Source organism: Ranitomeya imitator, chromosome 7 (genome assembly GCF_032444005.1).
Source record: "Ranitomeya imitator isolate aRanImi1 chromosome 7, aRanImi1.pri, whole genome shotgun sequence".
NCBI lineage: Eukaryota > Metazoa > Chordata > Amphibia > Anura > Dendrobatidae > Ranitomeya > Ranitomeya imitator.
In genome coordinates, this window is record NC_091288.1 from 38,236,074 (window position 1) to 38,259,540 (window position 23,467).

Consider the following 23,467-nt stretch of genomic DNA (forward strand, 5'->3'; position numbering starts at 1 on the left):
GGAATTCAGAAAGACGACTTGAAATATTTAAGGCATCAAGAATTAAAGTACTGACTGAGTGATGAGTGGAGGGAATATAACTTGACTAATCTAACTTTGTCAGGATTTATCCTGAACAGAATTTTAGTGTGATGTTAGATTAGTCTGCTGGTAAAATAATATAAATTGAAAAATTAAAGGAGTTGTTTCATATTCATTCTTTTGTGGTGCACCACTCCTCTGTCTTCTGGCTTCTTGGTTCCTCGGGGGTGGTGCATTCCTGATGACTGACAGTTCAGGCTGGCGGCATGGCTGAAATGTGTTCTGTTTCCAATGCTGTTTATGGAGGCAGCTTTGCTTCTGCAGTGTTGGAAGATGGCAGGAACACAAGCTGGTAGATCTAGCGTTCAGAGCATCGCTTGCATGCAGTATAGCAAACAGTTGTAACCGCATGCTCCTTGCCTTGGAAGCAGGAGTTGGCTGGCAACCTTGGAAACAAGCTGTAAACTATAGAATTGTGAACATTTCCTTTCTTGAAAGCAGAGAGGATTTTAAATAAGGGGTCAAATTGCAAACTTGCTGAATGTTTTTACAAGCACTTTCCAATTTTACCAATTTAATAAGATGAGAAATCCCATTTTTTGCTTTTTGAGTGTCATTGTATAAAATGTGTAATACTAGATAACAGTAGGTTTGACTTGTAAAATGAGAAAACTTCTACAGAGTTGTGTTCTTCCAGCACTTTGCTTTCTGTCTTTCGCCTTGACCGACTAGTTATACAAGCAATAGATTCTGATAAGTGTTGAGCGAACGTGCTCGGATGAGGTGTTATCCGAGCACACTTGGGTGCTAACAGAGTATCTTCAGTGTGCTCGAATTCTAAGCTCAAGTCCCCGCGGATGCATGTCACGAGGCTGTTCGACAGCCAAAACACATGCAGGGATTGCCTAACGAACAGTCGAGAAATGCAGACATAATATCCGAGCACACCAAAGACACTCGGTCAGCACTCGAGCATGGTCAGATAACACTTATCCCAGAACATTCGCTCAACACTAGTTCTGATCATGAGGATTTAAGATGTTCTAGTACATTCTTTTGAATATGAGAAATTGTCAGTAAGTTTTCACTCTTTACACTGTTTTTTTTCATCCAAGTAATTTTTGGTAAAGATCACTAAATACTGTAGATTCATAATTACTTAAATTACTTCAAATCTTTCTCACAATTTCTTTTCTTTTTGACATCTTCTATTTCCAGGCCTTCAGCACTCCTATTCCACAGTAGGCTCCATGCCGTCACATGCGGCATGATGTACGTCATTGTGTGTCTACTCAAAAAGGGTACCATCAGAGACCTGAAACAGAAGAAAATATAAAATAAAAGAGAGAAGACAGAAGATTCATCCCCTTCCCATCAGACTTGATATGCACTGAATTTAATTGAAGAAAAACTAGGTTATTTGCCAAGTTTCAGTGAACTTGCCAAATTGAAATTTCGGGAAATTCGCTCTTTTCTAAGTTTTGTCTATTTTACTCTCTAAGACAGTCACATTAATTCCTTCTACGTATCACATAACTTTGAAATTGCATATTAAGGCCGGGATCACACATGCGAGAAATACGTCCGAGTCTCGCCTGGTAATACCCGGCATTCCCGCCGTCACTCAGGAGCGGAGCATGCGGCTCCATGTATTGCTATGTGGCCGACACTCCACTCCTAAGTGACGGCGGCAATGCCGGGTATTACCATGCGAGACTCGGACGTATTTCTCACATGTGTGATCCCGGCCTAATAATGTATATTGATAACGGAATATACTGCCCTCTCATGATCTTGTAATGTGTGGAAACCATATGTTGTCTCGCTTGCTTTACAGCATCGGTCAAAACATTCATATTTTACAGTTTGAGCAAACGCTATTGTAGTTGTAAATTAAAATGTGACCAGTAGTAGGACTTTCCCATGTAAACGGCAGCATAGACAGACTCCTCTTACATCGGTGACAATGGTGCTTGGGCGAAATGGTCCTGACACTATGCTGCTGGGGGCATAATGTCATGGGTCCTTAATTGGGGTTGAACCTTATGTTACTTGACAGAGACCAGCATTATAGCGTGGAGTGCGATATAAGAGTCAGAAACTGCACCTGAAATTTCCAGAATGGAGATATGTACTCCAATATAGAGGACGCCAAGGTACTAAAGTGCATTTTAGAAGAGTACACTTCTATAAGAAGAAGTTCTCTGCTCTATAAGTCTAAGTAATATGGAGATACGGTACCTCTGAATTCTGTTCCTGGCAAGTGGAAACTGGGGTCTCCTCAATGAGGTCTGAGACATATACAATATGCCATAAAGACTGGTCAGGCAAATACCGCCTAAAACTGCAGCAACCTTTTATTGGAAGTTACCACAATGCATCTGTGCCAATAGACTGCAACCATCAAGCCTCTGTACCGTATACGATAACCACCGAGCTTAGTGACATTGCCTGTAACCATTAAGCTTTGAGCTCCATCTGGATTAAGGTTGAAGTTGTTTGTACCTGATCTAAATACATTTGTGTCGTTCTGTTAGACTTATGTAGGGAGCCATCGCATATTATTATTATTTATTTTTACAGCACCATTTACTCCATGATGAGATACATACAAAATAGAAATATAAATTACAGTGAACAAACTAACAATGGTAGACTGGTACAGAAAAGAGAAGGCCCTACCTTGCGGGCTTACAGTCTACAGGATAATGGGAAAGGAGATAATAAGTTGGGGGGGTTGTGGCAGCTCTGATAGTGATGATGTGTCAGTGGGATCATTGCAGTTTGTAAGCTTTCTTGAAGAGATGGGTTTTCAAGTTCCATTTTAAAGTTCTGAATGTGGTGGATAATCGGACTTATTGGGGAACAGAATTCCAGAGGATGGAGATACTCAGGAGAAGTTTTGGAGGCAATTGGGTGAGGAACATATGAGTACAGAGGAGAGAAGAAGGTCCTGGGAAGACCAGAGATACCATGATACTAACCTTTTTACACTTTGACTCCATTTAGTTACACTACTCCTGTTGACATTTTTAATAAGTTTTTAGATAATTGGAAAAATTGTTAAAAAAAACAATATAAATGTGATCTTTGCTACATACTCCATTTTTTCACCTAGCTCTACCCTGGTCAATGATAAGGCAGTCATTTATTAGCAGTCATTAATCTGATTTTACACACTTAGCTTTCAATCGATGTACTCATGTTAGATGCATCTTCATAAGTCTGTGAACACGTTGCTTACATCTATGCATGGCTCTGACCTAATACAATACTACATTTTTTGTCGGCCTTCTCCTGCGCTGGAATATATTCCACGGCGCCATTTGGAGGCACGTTTTATTGTTCATAAAGTTAACAGAAGAACACATATGCTGAACGTCGCACCAGCTGGCGGCTGCTTTAATTGCTTTATAAGTGGATGTTGAGAGTAGAAATGTGTCAGTGCGGCCAGTGGTGTAAATCACTCTTTCCTTCGTCCCCTGTTTTATATGAGATTTGTGCTGCACATTCTGTTTATGAGGAGGCAAATCCCAAACTATCACTGGTGACAATATGATTAATATACGTCTTCTGGAAGCCAAGACGAGACAAATGATCAGTATTTACAGGTAAATGGTAAGTTCTGGCACCGGTGAATTATTGTTACATCCTCTTATATCCAAACTAAAGTTCCCACAAAATATTTAACATCATAGGACCATTCAACCAAATACACCAAGACATTTTGGAGGATGATAATGAAGTCCATGAGCAAAGAACCACGATGAGCATTAGCTTGGAGCCATCACGCTCAGGTGCCATGATCTACATCACTTTGCTATCCATATCTATGTGGATGGGTCTACCATTGAGATGAATGAGATGGTGCTACGTATGTAGAATAAGGAGTGCATTCCCATTGATTTCGATGGTGGTCCTGTTAGCACAAAGCAGGGAAATGAAAAGTTAGAGTAAAATGGCAAGACATTCAGGAGAGAATCATAGCCCCATTTCCGTAAATTGCCGAAGGTCTCTGCAGACCTATTCTGACTTCATAAGTAGTCTGCGAGTGTGCGACTCTGGAGACAACATTTATATGGATGTCTGTATTGAGCCAGTACTCACACAAAGTAATTTCATCAGATAGCTTGACTCGACTGCAGACGCATGTATGAAGATTCCAGAAGTAGGTTTATTTTCATGCTGAACTCTTGTATTATGCACGATATCAGTAGGTAAAAAGACAATTCTGAACCAGAGATGTATAGAGATGATCTTAGCAAGATGGATGACAAACATTGAGCGGGGAAGAAGGGAAGGGTTACTTACATCAGAGCTGTGCTAAAGGGAAATAGTACAGGCTTATAAGAGGGACAAACCTGATTGCATATCAGTATAACAACAACAGCAACAACAACAGTACAATGAAGTCGGACGTTACAAGACCCTTACTGATAACATCTTCACAAAGGGTTAATATCGCAAAGTGCATGTAAAAAGACTCAGATTTGCAGGATCCATGTACAAAAATAAAAATACAAAGCAAATATTAATTTAAATCTTTTCAGGGCACTACTAGAGAGATGTAAGATTTCTGCGCATAGTAACCTATATATTTGGCTTCATTTCAGTAGAAAATGTTTTTAACCACACACACACAAATATCAAACAGTTATTATTATTATTTATTGTTATAGCGCCATTTATTCCATGGCGCTTTACATGTGAGGAGGGCTATACATAATAAAAACAAGTACAATAATCTTAAACAATACAAGTCATAACTGGTACAGGAGGAGAGAGGACCCTGCCTGCGAAGGCTCACAATCTACAAGGGATGGGTGAGAATACAGTAGGCGAGGATAGAGCTGGTCATGCAGCGGTTTGGTCGATCGGTGGTAACTGCAGGTTGTAGGCTTGTCGGAAGAGGTGCGTCTTCAGGCTCTTTTTGAAGGTTTCGATGGTAGGTGAGAGTCTGATATGTTGTGATAGAGAGTTCCAGAGTAGGGGTGATGCGCGAGAGAAATCTTGTATGCGATTGTGGGAAGAGGAGATAAGAGGGGAGTAGAGAAGGAGATCTTGTGAGGATCGGAGGTTGCGTGTAGGTAAGTACCGGGAGACGAGGTCACAGATGTATGGAGGAGACAGGTTGTGGATGGCTTTGTACGTCATGGTTAGGGTTTTGTACTGGAGTCTCTAGGTAATGGGGAGCCAGTGAAGGGATTGACAGAGGGGAGAAGCCGGGGAATAGCGGGGGGACAGGTGGATTAGTCGGGCAGCAGAGTTTAGAATAGATTGGAGGGGTGCGAGAGTGTTAGAGGGGAGGCCACAGAGCAGGAGGTTGCAGTTGTCAAGGCAAGAGATGATGAGGGCATGGACTAGGGTTTTTGCAGATTCTTGGTTGAGGAATGAATGGATTCGTGAAATATTTTTGAGTTGAAGTCGGCAGGAAGTGGAAAGGGCTTGGATATGTGGTTTGAATAAGAGATCAGCGTCAAGGATTACCCCGAGGCAGCGAGCTTGTGGGACTGGGGAGAGTGGGCAGCCATTTACTGTAATGGATAGGTTTGTTGGGGGGGGTCACGTGAGATGGGGGAAAGATGATGAATTCTGTTTTGTCCATGTTAAGTTTCAGAAATCTAGCGGAGAAGAAGGATGAAATAGTGGACAGACATTGAGGGATTCTGGTTAGTAGGGAGGTGATATTTGGTCCAGAGATGTAGATCTGTGTGTCATCAGCATAGAGGTGATACTGAAAGCCATGAGATTCTATGAGCTGTCCCAGGCCAAAGGTGTAAATGGAGAAGAGCAGGGGCCCTAGGACTGAACCTTGTGGGAAACAGTTGAATAGACCTGCGCTAAATTGTGTCATTTGCTATTTTGAAGCCAGGAGCAGGTTGGTGGCCATAGAATCAGGCTTTAAAGAACCTCTGCATAGGGTTTTAGAAAAGAAATTAAGGTGACAGTGAAGGGACTATAGATATATTGGGGAAAATAAGTATTTGATACCCTGCAAATTTTGCAAGTTTTCCCACCTACAAAGAATGGTGAGGTCTGCAATATTTGTATTGGATTTTATTACATAAAATAAGTTTTTCATCACCTACCAACCACCAAGAATTCTGGCTCTCTCAGACCTGTTAGGTTTCCTTTAAGAAGTCTCCTACTCTGCACTCATTACCTGTAATAATTGCACCTGTTTGAACTTGTTACCTGTATAAAAGACACCTGTTCACACAATCAATCACACTCCGACCTCTCCACTATGGCCAAGACCAAAGAGCTGTCTAAAGACACCAGGGACAAAATGGTAGACCTGCACAAGGCTGGGATGGGCTACAGGACAATAGGCAAGCAGCTTGGTGAGAAGGAAACCACGGTTGACACAATTATTAGAAAATGGAAGAAGCACAAGATGACTGTCAATCTTCCTCGGTCAGGGGCTCCATACAAGATCTTGCCTCTTGGGGTAAGGATGATTTTGAGAAAGGTTAGGAATCAGTCCAGAACTAAAGGACCTGGTCAATAACCTGAAGGGAGCTGGGACCAGAGTTTCAAACATTACCGTTAGTAACACACTACACTGTTATGGATTAAAATTCTGCAGGGCACAGAAGGTCCCACTTCTCACGCCAGCACATATCTAGGCCTGTTTGAAAATGGTTCGTGGTTGCATCTTCCAGCATGGCAATGACCCAAAACACAGACAGGGCAACTAAGGCGTGGCTCCATAACAAGCATTTCAAGGTCCTGGAATAGCCTAGCCTGCATCCACACCTGAACCCAATAGAACATTTTTGGAGGGAGCTGACACTCAATGTTGCCCAGCGACAGCCCCGAAACCTGAAAGATCTGGAGATCTGTATGGAGGAGGGGGTCAAAATCCCTGCTGCAGTGTGTGCAAACGTGGTCAAGAACTACAGGAAACGTCTGACCTCCGTAATTGCAAAACAAAGGTTCCTGTACCGAACATTAAGTTCTGTTTTTCTACTGTATTAAATACTTATTTCATGCAATAAAAGGCAAAACAATTATGTTAAAATCATACAATGTGATTTTCTGTTTTTTTATTTTTAGATTCTGTCTCTCACAGTTGACGTGTACCTACGATAAAAATTACAGACCTCTCCATACTTTGTAGGTGAGAAAACTTGCAAAATCGGCAGCGTATCAAATACTTATTTTCCCAACTGTATGTATATTGCACATAAACTTGTATAAATATATAAAAATAATACCCCCTGACAGTGATAAAATTGCAGAAAAGCTGTAAATCTTTAAAACGTTGGGCAAGCTCCACTATTTTCCTAGGTAAAGCCCTCTGTTTATGGCTTGAGAGAAGAAATAAAACATTTATATTGTGCCATACTATTATCAAAGAAATGTTCTGACAGGTGAAATCAGTCTAGATTTGTATACTGAAGACACAAAAGAGAATAGTAAAACCAAAAACACTCAGTTTGAAAAAATGTTGCAGTAATCCGCAAGTGCTAGTAAAAGATGTAAAAAACAGGGTATTTGGTTGATACGTTTTTTGCAAAAAATGTATACTAAGCTGCTCTACCAATCTTCACGGTATACCCTTATCAGAGCAGTCCTAACTAATTTGTATACTCCAGCACAAATCGGGCTGTAAGAAAAAGTCTGAATTTTGAGCAAAAATATGCTGTCCCTATGTTTCACTTTATCACCCTATACCCTTCTATGGATAGTAAGCTAAAGGGAAAGTCTTCTTTTTTTGTACTTTCTTATACAGAGTGTGCTATTTATATGGATTCACCTAAATAAAATGGGAATAGTTGGTGATATCAACTTCCTGTTTGTGGCACATTAGTATATGGAAGGGGGAAATCTTTTCAAGATGGGTGGTGACCATGGCGGCCATTTTGAAGTTGGCCATTTTGGATCCAACATTATTTTTTCCAATGGGAAGAGGGTCATAGCATAGACAATTACCTTACAATACGAGATGTGCAGCATCTGAAGCAATGGATACTGGAAGCCTGTGCTATAATTTCTTCTGCGGTGTTGCTATCAGTGTGTCAAGAGTGCGAGATGAGGGTTGCATTGACAATCCAACACAATGGGCATCACTTTGAACACATTTTGTAAGTGGTCTTAAACTTGTAAATAACTCATGAAAGAAAAAGTTACATTGAAACCAAGCACACCATTGTTTTTCATGTGAAATTCTCAATAGGTTTGATATGTCACATGACACTCTTTCCATTGGAAAAAATAAAGTTGGATCCAAAATGGCTGACTTGAAAATGGCCGCCATGGTCACCACTCATCTTGAAAAGTTTTCCCCCTCCCATATACTAATGTGCCACAAACAGGAAGTTGATATCACCGACCATTCCCATTTTATTTAGGTATATCCATATAAATGGCCCATCATGTAGTTTGATATAATAGATATAATTCATAAGAAATTAGGTTTTTTTTTTTTGGGGGGGGGGGGAAATCCTGTAGTGTGTACCTTTCAAAACTTACCTTTTAGCATATAACGAAAGTGGTTCCTCATTACTTTATGGTAGCTGTACTAATTGGGAGTCAATAGTCAGGAAAATGTTGCTATTTTTGCGCATTTCACATACAGCATTCCCTCTATTTTGTTAATTGTTTTAACTGTTTTGCCTTGTTGCCCTAAATAACCTAAAAATCTTTGTCAAGAGTAAGTTGTAGCTTGTACTTGGTACATGTGTAATGCCAAAATGTACGTGGTGTGGTTGCTATAGAGACTCAACACATTTTTGGAAAATGATGGTTGCATTGATATTCTTGGGTGTGTGTTCTGTTTAGCCTACAGTACGTGCTGAGCTTAATTTGCAACCTAAATGAGGGGCAAGTCTGAGGTTGAGCTGCACAGTACAGCTGACCCCTTTGAGTTGCACCTATATCATGGAGAAAGAGAGGATCATCTTAATTTTTGGAGCTCTCATTGATACGAATGTAGACAGTAGCACATGCTCAACCACCTCTCCAATCCTGAGAGTGCCGTGCATGCTCAACAACCTCTTCATTCCTGAGAGTGCTGAGCATGCTCAACCACCTCTTCATTCCTGAGAGTGCTGAGCATGCTCAACCACCTCTTCATTCCTGAGAGTGCTGAGCATGCTCGACCACTTCTTTATTTTTGAGAGTGCTGCTCAAGCCTGACCACATCTTCATTCCTTAAAGTGCTACTCATCTTGAATACCTCTCCATTCTCAAAATATATACGCATGATCAACTAACACTCCATTCATGAGAGGGCTGTGCATCATGAACCACATATCATGACACAGATGTTGGGTGACCCGGGACCAAGGGTTCCTTTCTTGTCCCTAACATTACGGGTGCCCTAGTTAGCCCCACTCCCTGGGATACTTTTGAAGTGAAGATGCCGGGGCCTCCACCCTTGCCTTATCACCTAAGTTAGGTCTCTGTCTGTTCTCTTCCCCCATTAGGGAAGAGGGGCGCTACTGTGCACTGTAGTACACCAACCTGACAAGAAAAGCAACACAGACAAGGGTGAACCGAAAACTCCAGATATACAAAATATTCACTCACATATAACAGGAATCCACTGGGGCATGGAGGTAGGGGAAAGAAACAAAATAGAGAAGGATAAGGAATTACCACGCATACAAACCAAGCAACAGTCACTAATAACTCCTCCAACTCTCCTCATACCAACTCCTTTCCCTCCGTTAGCCATGCAGCAATAAAGCTAGCTCTAATGAGGATTAGTAACAGAACCCAGATTATAAAGGGAAAAGGAGTGGCTAACCGAGTACAGCTGAGCACAGGGATTTCCAACATGGTCAATTAACCCCTATTCTGCCAGAAGAAATAAACACATTTAATATGACAGAGAAGTGCTTCTTCTCAGCGCTGGAGTAGGAGCAATCAGATGCTGTGGTCTTCTGACTCCACACTGTCGCGGTAACCCATGACACCACCTCTCCATTACAATGAATGCTGCGCATGCTCAACAAATCTCTATTCCTGATAGTGCTCTTGATGTTCGATCATCTCTCAATTCCTAAGCATTCTGCACTTGCTCAACTACCTCTCCATTTCTGAGAGAGCTGCTCATGATCAACCACCTGTCCATTCCTGAGGAGCTGCGCATGATCAACCACCTCTCCATTCCTGAGAGAGCTACGCATAATCAACCACCTCTCCATTCCTGAGAGAGCTGCGCATGATCAACCACCTCTGCACTCCTAAAAGTGCTGCGTACAATTGGGCAGATCTCAATTTCTAAGAGTGCTGTGCATCCTAAACCCCCTCTCTACTCCTGGGAATATTGCGCATGCTCAACCACCTCTAAATTTCTGGCAGCGCAAGCGAGTGCTCCTTCTAAAAACAGAGGCACATCCCAGCGGTGACAGCCACATCTTCTTGATAAGTCGTCATAAATGTTGAACATGAGACAACTTTTCTTAGTGATGGCAGAAGACATTTTTGTGATTTTATGTTGTATACTTTATCAAATTACAGAACTTTTTAAGGAAAGTCTTTTGTAATACATTTTCAATGAAACCCAGGGAGAGTTGTTATTGTGTTGATTTACAGCAAGAATTGCAGCCCAGCATTGAATAATTATCACATCTAAATGGAAATAATTATACCTTGGCGTAATGACACCTTCTTAATAGTCCTTTCATACACCTTGTACGTGAGGAGGACTATGCTGTTTATCGGGAAATATGTCATTCAATTACATTATAGATGACTTGAACCTCTGACAGCAGAAACACCAAGCCTTTCTTCAAACATTGCAACTTGAACAAAGAGACTCGAGTGGAATCTGAAAAAACAACTGATTAATTACCGATACCTAATTACACACATGAAATCCACAAATGATTCTGTCACAAAAGAAAAAAAAAGCATTACAGTAATTACTGCATTGTCATGAAGACTTGATTACTGCTAATTGCAAAAGATAATTTGTATATTCACAAGGTACGCTAATTACAGCCCGCAAATATATACTTTTGCTATTATCATAGAAACAGAAAAAATGTCTGCGCCAAGTGATTTTAACGCAACTTATACAATTAGACCAATGAAGCCATTTTCCACTATTGAAGATGACACATTGTATTTCCCTTTAGAACTTTCTTATGGGATTATCTAATATATAATTGCCTAGAATACTACTTCCTGCAATTTGTGCCAACTTCCTGTCCGGAGCTAATGTCCGGAGCTAATGTCCGGAGCTAATGTCCGGAGCTAATGTCCGGAGCTAATGTCCGGAGATAAGTGACGTCAACAGTGTCCAGTGTCTGATTGGTTGCCGCCTGCTGCGAGCGACCAATCAGAAACGTGCCGTACTGTGACACACTCCGCCCGCCATTTTGGTGTGATTTTTGAATTTTTACCTCACAGCAAGTTTCTACTGCGTGGAGGCGGGCCCAGTGACGTTGCTCTTCAAGCTCCTGCCGAATTTCGTCAAAAAAATGATAATACCATTTACCAAAACTATATATATTTAGTTGTGAAGTGGTTCAGTGACATTTTCACTCCAATTTTGAACTTTTGTTTGGTGTTTTCTCCATATACTGCCTATTATTTTTGTTCTTTCTTACTATTATTTATTAATTGTATTATTCTTACATTTGAATAAATAAAGTATATATGGATTCTAGACTCCCGATTCTTTAGAATCGGGCTGCCATCTAGTATTATATAAAGCCAAATCTAACAACATCAAAAAGTAAAGGAGATATAGCTAATAATTCAAAATAATGTTTATTGTAATGTTTGTCTGTTAAAGGGGGAGAGAGGCCAATCTATATACATAATTGTCTAAGGGTCACTTCCGTCTGTCTGTCTGTCCTTCTGTCACGGTTATTCATTCGCTGATTGGTCTCGGCAGCTGCCTGTCATGGCTGCCGCGACCAATCAGCGACGGCCACAGTCCGATTAGTCCCTCCCCTACTCCCCTGCACTCACTGCCCAGTGCCCGCTCCATAATCCCCTCCAGTCACCGCTCACACAGGGTTAATGGCAGCGGTAACGGCCCGCGGTGTAACGTACTCCGTTACCGCTGCTATTAACCCTGTGTGTCCCCAACTATTTACTATTGATGCTGCCTATGCAGCATCAATAGTAAAAATTTGTCATGTTAAAAATAATAAAAAAAAAACAAAAAAACTGCTATACTCACCCTCCGCCGCCTTTCTCGCTCCTCGCCACGCTCCCGCGACCGCTCCATTGCAAGCTGCAGCTTCCGGTCCCTGGGCTGGTGTGCTACAAGGATCTGCCGTGACGTCACGGTTATGTGACCGCGACGTCATCATAGGTCCTGCTCACACCAGCCCTGGGACCGGAAGCTGCAGCTTGCAATGGAGCGGTCGCGGGAGCGTGGCGAGGAGCGGGAAAGGCGGCGGATGGTAAGTATAGCAGGACTTCAATGGGCCCACGGAAGGTGAGTATATGTTTATTTTTTTTAAAGTCTCTATACTACGTGGCTCTGTGCTGGGCAATATACTACGTGACTGGGCAATATACTACGTGGCTCTGCTATATACTATGTGGCTGGGCAATATACTATGTGCCTGGGCAATATACTACGTCGCTGGGCAATATACTACGTGGCTCTGCTATATACTATGTGGCTGGGCAATATACTACGTGGCTCTGCTATATACTATGTGGCTGGGTAATATACTATGTGACTGGGCAATATACCGTACTACGTGGGCTCTGCTATATACTATGTGGCTGGGCAATATACTACGTGACTGGGCAATATACTATGTGATTGGGCAATATACTACATCGCTGGGCAATATACTACGTGACTGGGCAATATACTACGTGAGCTGGGCAATATACTACGTGACTGGGCAATATACTACGTGACTGGGCAATATAGTACGTGACTGGGCAATATAGTACGTGACTGGGCAATATACTACGTGACTGGGCAATATACTACGTGACTGGGCAATATAGTACGTGACTGGGCAATATACTACGTGGCTGGGCAATATACTACGTGACTGGGCAATATACTACGTGGTTGGGCAATATACTATGTGGACATGCATATTCTAGAATACCCGATGCGATAGAATCGGGCCACCATCTAGTCTATAATAAAGCTTAAAGAGTAACCAAAGTTATTACTTTTTTGTTATAAATCAATAGTACAAGTAATGATAAGAAACTTTGTAATACATCTTTCTTCTCTAGATAAATCTTTTACTCTCAATTCCAGGGAAAAAGGTGTCTTCCGTGAATACAGATGTTCCCATTACTTAAATAGATGACAGTTGGTGCTCATAAAGTTCTATGGAGAGGGAAGGGGCTAGAGGCAGACAGATGTTTTGTTGCAAGTTCTTTGGAAACAACGGTTACACTTTAACTGCTGTGCAGCTGAAAAGTTTCTTTAATTTTCAAGTATTAAAAGGGGCAAATTTACTATTGCGAGCGTGTTTTTCCTTTTTGTGGAAAATGTTACAAATTTTGGTGCAATTTGTGTGAATCAGTTTTACATTTATTTATTTTGAGTGTGGTTTTGTAAGGTAGGGTGTGGCTTAGTTGGAAATGGATGAGACAAATTAGGTCGATTTTTAGACTGTATAAACTGTATAGTGGGGATGTAGAACTGGAACCAATGGAATCAATGAAGAATATTGGAAGTTCCAGCAACTGGTGTAGCAGATTTGTAGCAAAACTAAAGTAATGAGCCAAACTACAGTATAAGTTGGTACACAAGCAAAGTGTGAGAGCACACTCACACTGTGGCTGTTTCACAGACAAAATACAAGAAAAAATTTAAAACAAAATGAGCACATGCCCCGGCAAGTAAATAGCAAAGTACATGTAAATAACATAGGGTACTTAATCAATGCTATTTTGATCAAAAGAGCATAAACACTATCCCACCACGACAAGGTGTACCCATCTGGATGGTCCAACGCTATGTGAATAAGGGCAGAGCAGGGCAGGGCCTCAACTGGATGGGTGTCTTTTTTATTTTTAACCAAAGTAGCATTAACTAAGTACCGTATGTTATATACATGTACTATTACTATTTATTTACTTGCTGTATATGCTCATTTTTATTAGATTTGCAGCAAAGTGAAAAGAAACAAGTGAAGCAGACTTGAGTAACACAGAAGAGTCTCAAATCTGGTCCAATGGCATAGCAGTTAAGCCAGCAAAGTTGCAGAGCTGAGTTTGTCACAGAGTCTAAGCAGAGCAGGCATGTAGTGCAAGAAGGTGATGTAGCAGAGCTGGTTTTGTCACAAAGTCCAGGCAGAACTGGTCCGTGGCGTAGCCGTTACCCAATGATATACTGCTGCTGGGTTTGTAACACAGTCGGTCAGCGTTATAACAGTGTTTCTTAGCAATAACAGAGATTGGTTTGTCCAAAGCTTCAAGTACTGAAGCAGTCAATTTTAGCAAAATGCACGCCAACCATCTGGATAGTCAGATAGCGTCCCAGGGACTGAGGACGTGCATAAGGTTTGGGAGTGTGACCTCGGAGGAGTGCACTGATAAGCCATGGTCAGAAAAGCAGAAGGAATAGTCTGAAGTAAGCGGAGAACACAGAGCCTGGTGCTGGGCTCAGAACAGATGAGTGCATCCAGTCCAGGCAATGCTCTGTGAGCTAAGGAGCCTGGATTCCAGACTGAAGATGTTCCTGCACTTGCCGAGGTCTTTAGCTCACAGAGCATTGCTTGAATACAATTGTATCTATTTTTTCTTCTGAGATCTTTAGCTCACAGAGCATTGCTTGAATACAATTGTATCTATTTCTTCTTCTGAGATCTTTAGCTCACAGAGCATTGCTTGAATACAATTGTATCCATTTTTTCTTCCGAGATCTTTAGCTCACAGAGCATTGCTTGAATACAATTGTATCTATTTTTTCTTCCGAGGTCTTTAGCTCACAGAGCATTGCTTGAATACAATTGTATCTATTTTTTCTTCCGAGGTCTTTAGCTCACAGAGTATTGCTTGAATACAATTGTATCTATTTCTTCTTCTGAGATCTTTAGCTCACAGAGCATTGCTTGCATACAATTGTATCTATTTCTTCTTCCAAGATCTTTAGCTCACAGAGCATTGCTTGAATACAATTGCATCTATTTCTTCTTCCGAGATCTTTAGCTCACAGAGCATTGCTTGAAAACAATTGTATCTATTTCTTCTTCCGAGATCTTTAGCTCACAGAGCATTGCTTGAATACAATTGTATCTATTTCTTCTTCTGAGATATTTAGCTCACAGAGCATTGCTTGAATACAATTGTATCTATTTCTTCTTCCGAGATCTTAAGCTCACAGAGCATTGCTTGAATACAATTGTATCTATTTCTTCTTCCGAGATCTTTAGCTCACAGAGCATTGCTTGAATACAATTGTATCTATTTCTTCTTCTGAGATCTTTAGCTCACAGAGCATTGCTTGAATACAATTGTATCTATTTTTTCTTCCGAGATCTTTAGCTCACAGAGCATTGCTTGAATACAATTGTATCTATTTTTTCTTCCGAGGTCTTTAGCTCACAGAGCATTGCTTGAATACAATTGTATCTATTTTTTCTTCTGATATCTTTAGCTCACAGAGCATTGCTTGAATACAATTGTATCTATTTTTTCTTCTGAGATCTTTAGCTCACAGAGCATTGCTTGAATACAATTGTATCTATTTTTTCTTCCGATATCTTTAGCTCACAGAGCATTGCTTGAATACAATTGTATCTATTTCTTCTTCTGAGATCTTTAGCTTACAGAGCATTGCTTGAATACAATTGTATCTATTTTTTCTTCTGAGATCTTTAGCTCACAGAGCATTGCTTGAATACAATTGTATCTATTTCTTCTTCTGAGATCTTTAGCTCACAGAGCATTGCTTGAATACAATTGTATCTATTTCTTCTTCCGAGACCTTTAGCTCACAGAGCATTGCTTGAATACAATTGTATTTATTTCTTCTTCCGAGACCTTTAGCTCACAGAGCATTGCTTGAATACAATTGTATCTATTTCTTCTTCCGAGATCTTAAGCTCACAGAGCATTGCTTGAATACAATTGTATCTATTTCTTCTTCCGAGATCTTAAGCTCACAGAGCATTGCTTGAATACAATTGTATCTATTTCTTCTTCCGAGATCTTTAGCTCACAGAGCATTGCTTGAATACAATTGCATCTATTTTTTCTTCCGAGATCTTAAGCTCACAGAGCATTGCTTGAATACAATTGCATCCATTTTTTCTTCTAAGAACAGGACAACCTATATGCAAATTAACAATTGCAATAGTGTTGGCGTCCTATTCTTCAGTTGCAATGTTAAAGTGGCATGTAAAAGTTTGGGCACCCCTGGTCAAAATTACTGTTATTGTGAAGCAAGTTGAAGATTAAATTATCAATAAAAGGCCTAGGCTTAAAGATGACACATTTCCTTTGCATTTTAGGAAAAAAATATGTATTGCCATTTCTTACATTTTAAAAATTGCTAAAAGGAAAATGGGCCGATGTAAAACTTTGGGCTCCCTTAGAGATTTGTTTGCTTAGATAACTTTAACCAAGGTTACAGACCTTAATTAGCTTGTTAGGGTTAAGGCTTGTTCATCATCTTTAGGAAAGGACAGGCTGAATCCCTGCCCTGTGTAGCACAAGCGATCGGATGATCGTAGATTCTACTCTCTGGAGACTATTGAAGCAGGTAATAAATAAATATGGTTTTAAAAATATATATATAAAAAAAATATATATATATATATATCTCTCTCTCTCTCTATATATATATATAAAGTTCAAATTACCCCTCAGTAGTCTCATTCAAAATAAAACAATAATAAAAAAAGCTATACATATTTTGTATCACCACTTTCAGAATCACCCGATTAATCAATATATAAAATAATTAATCTAATTGGTAAACGGCGTAATGAGAAAAAAGTGAAAAGGCCAGAATTCCTTTTTTTTTGGTCGCTGCAACATTGCATTAACCCCTTTCTGACCTCAAACGGGATAGTACGTCCGAGGTCAGATCCCCTGCTTTGATGCAGGGCTCCGCGGTGAGCCCGCATCAAAGCCGGGACATGTCAGCTGTTTTGAACAGCTGACATGTGCCCGTAATAGGCGCGTGCAGAATCGCGATCTGCCCGCACCTATTAACTAGTTAAATGCCGCTGTCAAACGCAGAAAGCGGCATTTAACTACCGCTTCCGGCCGGGCGGACGGAAATGACGTCATCGCCGACCCCCGTCACATGATCGGGGGTCGGCGATGCGTCTCCATTGTAACCATAGAGGTCCTAGAGACCTCTATGGTTACTGATCACCGGTGGCTGTGAGCGCCACCCTGTGGTCGGCGCTCACAGCACACGTGCAATTCTGCTACATAGCAGCGATCAGCAGATTGCTGCTATGTAGCAGAGGTGATCGAGTTGTGCCTGCTTCTAGCCTCCCATGGAGGCTATTGAAGCATGGCAAAAGTTAAAAAAAAAGTTAAAAAAAATGTGAAAAAAATAAAAAAAACATAAAAGTTTAAATCACCCCCCTTTCGCCCCAATCAAAATAAATCAATAAAAAAAAAAATCAAATCTACACATATTTGGTATCGCCGTGCTCAGAATCGCCCGATCTATCAATGAAAAAAAAGTATTAACCTGATCGCTAAACAGCGTAGCGAGAAAAAAATTCAAAACGCCAGAATTATGTTTTTTAGGTCGCCGCGACATTGCATTAAAATGCAATAACGGGCGATCAAAAGATCGTATCTGCACCAAAATGCTATCATTCTAAACGTCATCGAAAAAAATAAGCCCTCAACCGACCCCAGATCATGAAAAATGGAGACGCTACAAGTATCGGTAAATGGTGTAATTTTTTTTTTTTTTTTTAGCAAAGTTTGGAATTTTTTTTCACCACTTAGATAAAAAATAACATAGACATGTTAGGTGTCTATGAACTCGTACTGTCCTGGAGAATCATAGTGGCAGGTCAGTTTTAGCATTTGGTGAACCTAGCAAAAAAGCCAAACATAAAACAAGTGTGGGATTGCACTTTTTTTGCAATTTCACCGCACTTGGAATTTTTTTCCTGTTTTCTAGTACACGACATGCTAAAACCAATGATGTCGTTCAAAAGTACAACTTGTCCCGCAAAAAATAAGCCCTCGCATGGCCAAATTGACGGAAAAATAAAAAAGTTATGGCTCTGGGAAGGAGGGGAGTGAAAAACGAACACGGAAAAACGAAAAATCCCAAGGTCATGAAGGGGTTAAAATGCAATAACGTCAATCAAAAGATCATTCCTACACCAAAATGATAGCAATAAAAAAAATCAGCTTGACGCTCAAAAAATAAGCCCTCACTAGGCCCCAGATCCTGAAAAATGGAGACGCTATGGGTCTTGGAAAATTGCAACTTTTTTTTTTTAACTTTGCATTTTGTTTTACCACTTAAATAAAAAAGAACCTATACATGTTTGGTGTCTACAAACTCGTAATGACCTGTAGAATCATAGTGGCAGGTCAGTTTTAGTAGTTAGTGAATATGGTAATAAAACGAAACAAAAAACTATTGTGGAATTTCACTTTTTGGGGAATTTCACGCACTGAAATTTTTTACCATTAGCCAGTACACGATGTGGTAAAACCAATGATGTTGCTCAAACGTACAACTCGCCCCACAAAAAACAAGCCTTTACGTGACTGTATGGACAGAAAAGTAAAACAGTTATGGCTCTGGGCAGTAGGGGTGCAAAAAAATGGAAACTCAAAAACGGAAAAACCCAAGGTCGCGAAGGGGTTAAGCTACCTTGCCAAATTTATGACTTATTAAAAAGTCTGATATTTTGCACAACAATACCAATGTTACTACAGACTCAGCATGAGAACATTTTACAGATGTTTTCCGTATGTTGATTGACGTGCAGTATGTTACGCAATATGCCAGTCTGCCACCAGATGGCACTGCATTAACATTAGACGATGCTGCCTGCCTCAGCAGAAAAGAAGCAGGTTACATGCCAGGAATCAGGGGAGATGTTTTTACCTGCAAAGTCTGGACATTTGTGCCAAGTCCTTTACATAAAGCAGATTACCATCTTACTATTCTTTTTTTCTTTAAATGTCTAAATTCTTTAGTCCTTGGGAAAGTTAATAAATATTTAAAGATTAACTTAACTCATTAAATTGTTTATGATAAGACAATTAGATAATTGTTTATGATAACATAAAAAATACAAAAAAAAAATCTACATAGTCTCTTGTGACATGATCTGTGAGTGTGGAAGAATTACAATAAGGGATTGCCTTTCTGATTACAGTATATAGGACATTGCTTACTAACACTGTATATGGTTTTGTATGGGAGAAGATTAAAGGATTGTTCCCAAGGTAGTAAGTTATTCTGGAACCATAGGGGATAACTCACTGATAGCTGGGGGGCCGACTGCTAGGACCTCAGTAATCCTTAGGACGGTGTCCTGGAACCTTTGCAGTATGAGAGTGGTCGACCTCCGCTCCATTCATTGTCTATGGGACTGCCAGAAACAGTAGAGTGCTATAGTACTAAAGGGGTAGTCACGGTGGCAGTGATCCTGTCTGTGGCCCTGGGTGTCCAAGTTAAAGGGAAAGTCTTTAAAGGGATTGTTTCGAATATAGAATGTTCGTGACGCCACCTGGGCTATTCGGTCAAGGATGACAGACGCTGCTTAACCCCTTCATGACCTTGGGATTTTCCGTTTTTCCGTGTTCGTTTTTCGCTCCCCTCCTTCCCAGAGCCATAACTTTTTTATTTTTCCGTCAATATGGCCATGTGAGGGCTTATTTTTTGCGAAACAAGTTGTACTTTTGAACGACATCATTGGTTTTAGCATGTCATGTACTAGAAAACGGGAAACAAAATTCCAAGTGCAGTGAAATTGCAAAAAAAAGTGCAATCCCACAATTGTTTTTTTGTTTGGCTTTTTTGCTAGCTTCGCTAAATGCTAAAACTGACCTGCAAATATGATTCTCCAGGTCATTATGAGTTCATAGACACCTAACATGACTAGGTTATTTTTTTATCTAAGTGGCGAAAAAAATTTCAAACTTTGTTAAAAAAAAAAATTGCACCATTTTCCGATACCCATAGCATCTCCATTATTCATGATCTGGGGGTCAGGTGAGGGCTTATTTTTTGCGTGCCGAGCTGGCGTTTTTAATGATACCATTTCAGTGCAGATACGTTCTTTTGATCGCCCGTTATTGCATTTTAATGCAATGTTGCGGCGACCAAAAAAAGTAATTCTTGCGTTTCAAATTTTTTTCTCGCTACGCTGTTTAGCGATCAGGTTAATGCTTTTTTTTTTTTTGATAGATCGGGCGATTCTGAACGTGGCAATACCAAATATGTGTAGGTTTGATTTTTTTTCATTGATTTATTTTGAATGGGGCAAAAGGGGGGTGATTTAAACTTTTTTATTTTTTCACTTTTTTTTCACTTTTTCTTTTTACTTTTGCCATGCTTCAATAGTCTCCATAGGAGGCTAGAATCTGGCACAATGCGATCGGCTCTGATTCATAGGAGCGATCATCAGATAGCTGCTATGCAGCAGAAATGCAGGCTTGCTATGAGCGCCAACCACAGGGTGGCGCTCACAGCTATCCAGGATTAGTAACCATAGAGGTCTCAAGGACCTCTATGGTTACTCTGCAGAAGCATCGCTGACCCCCGATCATGTGATGGGGGTCATAGATGCGCTCATTTCCCGCCGCCCAGCCGGAAGCGCCGGTTAAATGCCGCTGTCAGCGTTTGACAGTGGCATTTAACTAGTTAATAGTGGCAGGTAGATCGCGATTTCACCCGCCGCTATTGCAGGCACATGTCAGCTGTACAACACAGCTGACATGTCCCGGCTTTGATGCGGCTCACCGAGGTCAGAAAGTGGTTAAAGGGGTCCTCTGGGGATGATGTTATTGCAGCAGGGATGGTATGTCTTCCCACGGGTGAAGCTTAGTCGCCAGGGCTCCCAGTGTAGTTTTAAAGAATGATAAATGAGGAGGTGCAGGAAAGAACTAGAGGACACAAGGTTGCAGTCTCTTTACCTTTTACTGGTAGTATGCAGCCACAGTCCAGGGTATGGATCACAGGTGATGGTGAGGTCCGGCCAGACTGGAAGCGATTCGGAATCCCCCTGGCCAGGTGGGGTTGGAAGCTTTCCTTACTGCACTGTGGTATAAGTCCCTTGCTGCCTGAAGCTTCACACAAGGTCCTCTCTCTTTCTGTTCTATATGTAGGACAATACCCGCATAGCAGGCAACTCGAGGCTTTTTACAGGTGTCGCTACTCGTGGTGACACCGGGCTCTATATGCTGCTGTGCCTTTGGTTGTAATGGTGGCCAGGAGACTTGAAATCTCCTGCCCCGTCAGTTTCTGCTGTGGGGCATACAGTTACCCCCACAACCTCGGAATTCCGGCTTCTGGTTTCTTGCGCTGATTGTGGAGTGAGCCCTCTCGCAGCTCCACTCCTAGTATCTTTCCTCTCCTTTGCCTCTTCTCCCCTCACAGTCTCTTACAATCTGACTGTCACTTGACAGGAGCTGCAGAACCTCGTGTCTCCTCGGCTCCAGCTCTCCTCTTTACTGTCTCTCTCCTCTACTCACTCCTACTTACTGCCTAACTCTTCCTCCGGCCAGAATATATAGGGAAGCAACCCTCAAAATGGGTCTGGAGCTCCCCCTTCTGGCCTGGAGTCAGAACAGTGTTGTGTGTACATATTACCTGTTAAAGGTATCCTTGTCGCTTCCAGGCATGGCATCACCCTCCCCGTGAGGAAGGCAATGCCACTGTAACAACCGGCTTCCTGGAGTGTTACAATTGCATGGCCTGCCCTTGCGGAGAATTTGCTGGGGCATCCACTCATGTAAAGATTGACAACTGTCTAGAATGTTTTTCACTTTTCAATAATCTTTCTCACTGTAGAATGCTAGAAATTATTTGGAAATGACCTTATAAACATTTTCAAATTTATGAGCAAACAATTTCCTTTCTTAGATAATTGCTGTTGTCTTTCCTCCTTGACCTTATGTTAACACATGCCTGAATATTACAGGCCAGCAAACTGTCAAAACTTCTGCTTTTATAGAAGTGGTCACACTTGACAATAAATAATTAAATCAAGCGCATTTGAATAGATGCTCCTGGCAAAAATGGTGATTTCATTTTTCACACGCTGCTTCTGCATTTCAGCCTAATATTTTGGTAAATGCGTAATGACTGTGTAATTTGTCATGTGTTTTTGCATTTACCCAATTTTAAGACCCTCTAAGGACCATATCTTTACTTGTCAATCCTGTCCTGATATGTAAAACCATAAAATCATAAAATTCAAAGAGGGTGTACTTAGTTTGTTTCATGACTCCATATTAGAAGGATATGAAGAATGTATGTTTCTTTTAGCTTGACTTATCAACAATTTACCATCAGAAAAACGTTATCTCACGCTGATAGGTCCAATTTAAACACACAGCCTGTGTTATTGTGACATTCCTGTCGCTCTGGTAAATGAGATGTGCCGCACTTCCTCTGCAATACAGATGGAGACGGGATGTGGAACAGCTTGGGAAAACAGCATGACAAGTGCAAATTCAGCTTTGCATGGGTTTCCAGTAAAAAGTATTAACCGTTTCTGCATGTTTCCATGTAATGATTTGTAGGATAAACGTCGTACTGATCATCCACCTTAAGCTACAAAACTGATATCTATAGAAATGACTGACTCACATGTGCTCTGCTTCTAAAGTGGTTGTCTAGGACTCATACATTGATGGTCAGCGGTGGTCCAACACGCAGAACCTGCACCGATGAGCCGTTTGCAGCCTCCAGGTACTGCAGCTCAGCTCCTGTCAAAGTGAATGTTAACTACTAGTGATGAGCGAGTGTACTCGTTGCTCGGGTTTTCCCGAGCACGCTTGGGTGGTCTCCGAGTATTTGTGAGTGCTGGGAGATTTAGTTTTTGTTGAAGCATCTGCAATATCTTACGGCTGCTAGACAGCTTGAACACATGTGGGGATTCCCTAGCAACCAGGCAACCCCCACATGTACTCAGGCTGTCTAGCAGCCGTAAATCAAGCAGCTGTGTGGACAAAAACTAAATCTACGAGCATTCGCAAATACTCGGAGACCACCCAACAGGGCCGTATTTGCCACTAGGCACTTGAGGGCACGTGCCTAGGGCGGCGGGATGCGGGGGGGCGCCCTTGAGCTAGGTTTTTTCTTTTTTTTTTTTTTTTTTTTTTATAAAACTCCGGGGTCAAGTTTCCGCCCCCCCTCCTCCCGCCCCCCTTCCCGCCCCCCCCCTCCTCCCTCCTTCCCGCCCCCCTCCCTCCCTCCCTCCCTGAAGACGTAATACTCACCTTCCTCCAGCGGTGGCTGCAACTGCGTCTCAGCGCCGTCCTGTCTTCAGCGGTCACATGGTACCGATCATTAAGGGTGATGAATATGCGCATATTCATCACC